This window comes from Triticum aestivum, chromosome 7A (assembly GCF_018294505.1).
Source record: "Triticum aestivum cultivar Chinese Spring chromosome 7A, IWGSC CS RefSeq v2.1, whole genome shotgun sequence".
Classification (NCBI taxonomy): Eukaryota; Viridiplantae; Streptophyta; class Magnoliopsida; order Poales; family Poaceae; genus Triticum; species Triticum aestivum.
In genome coordinates this window covers 545,336,531-545,338,001 of record NC_057812.1, presented here as the reverse complement: position 1 = coordinate 545,338,001, position 1,471 = coordinate 545,336,531, and positions in this window count along the sequence as shown.

The following is a 1,471-nucleotide window of genomic DNA, read 5'->3' as shown; positions in this document are numbered from 1 at the left end:
GAACATGGTCTATTTTTGGATACACTTGAAATGACCCAACTTTGCAACCAGCTGGGCATGCCCATGGTAGGAATCCATGCCATGTTTGAACAATTTTTCGACACCATATGCAAGTTGCAACACGTCCGGTAATTTATCGCCCTTTTTTGACCAAGAAAACTCCAGAAACCGTAAAATTTGTAGAAAACCAAAAAACCTTGGCATGCTGCCTTGAATTGTTCATACAAGCCAATGAAAAAAATTAGGGTCGTTCGACGGATGTCGAGAAACAACATGCTCTCAGATGGAGCCTTCTCACCTACCCGGACACCCTATGTTGAACATGGTGATATTTTCTACACGAATACAAAAAAATTCGAGCAAATTCAAAAAAAAATTCCATATTTTTTTCGTATTTTTCTGAAATATTTTGAAATTCCAAATTTTTTAGTGTTTTCATAAAATGTAAAAAAATAAAAATGTTCATGTTCAAAATTATGTTTGCTCTTTTTAAAATTTTTGTGTCTTGAAATTATGAGAAATTTTGAAAACACAAACATTTCGAGGAATTCATAAGATGTTCGCGTTTTGAAAAATTGTTCGTAGTTTGAGAGGATGTCTGTGTTTTTAGTTTTGTTCCTGTTTTCAGAAAATGTTTGTATTTTTAGAAAAATATTTGTAGTTTCGAAAAATATTCTCGTTTTCAATTTTGCTCCTATTTTTAAAAAAGTTTGAGATTGTGAAACATTGTTCACAAAAAGTTTGAGTTTTTAAAAATATGTTCACAAATTTTGAAAAATTTCGGGTTTCAAAAACATTTACTTTGTCAAAAAGAAATTCACATACGATTTTTTTTGAAAAAAAAATTTAGGGGCTAGTGACGTTATGCACTCTATGAGTTTGCGTGTTAGATCCTCTTACCCTGTTTAGTATTTGTGAATTGGTGTTTAAGTGTTGCTGCTTTTGTTATTTTCTTGAAGGTTGGCACTGCAATTCAGCATTTGAGGCAGCGAGCCGAAGTGGCCAGCAATGAGAGCCATTATAGCCCTGGTCGCGAGTTTGATTCCCATCTAGGGCGTTATTTTTGTTGATTTTCCAGCGCAAATGGGCTGGCCTAGGTTAGTTGTGCCTATTTCGTATTGCGGCATAAAGGAGGTCCTCCGAACGTACGGCGTATACGAGCGATCCATCATACGTACAAAAATGGATATGATTTATCAAATGTCTACATTGCCCTTTATAAGCTCCGTGAGGGGGGTGTACCGAAGCGGGTCTCTTAACGTGTGTGCTTGTGGAAATTGAGGATTCTTGCGGTGTCTGTCATCTGGGAGGGGAGTTGTCCTATGGATGGGGTGCCGTGCATCGCAAGCTTGTTAGCGATTTTCTAGTAGTCTGGCATGTCGATATTGGAAAACTGCATGGATATCTTATGAATATCAAACCCTCCATTGGAGGGCACAGATCCCGCAGCTGAGAGAACCACACCATTGGG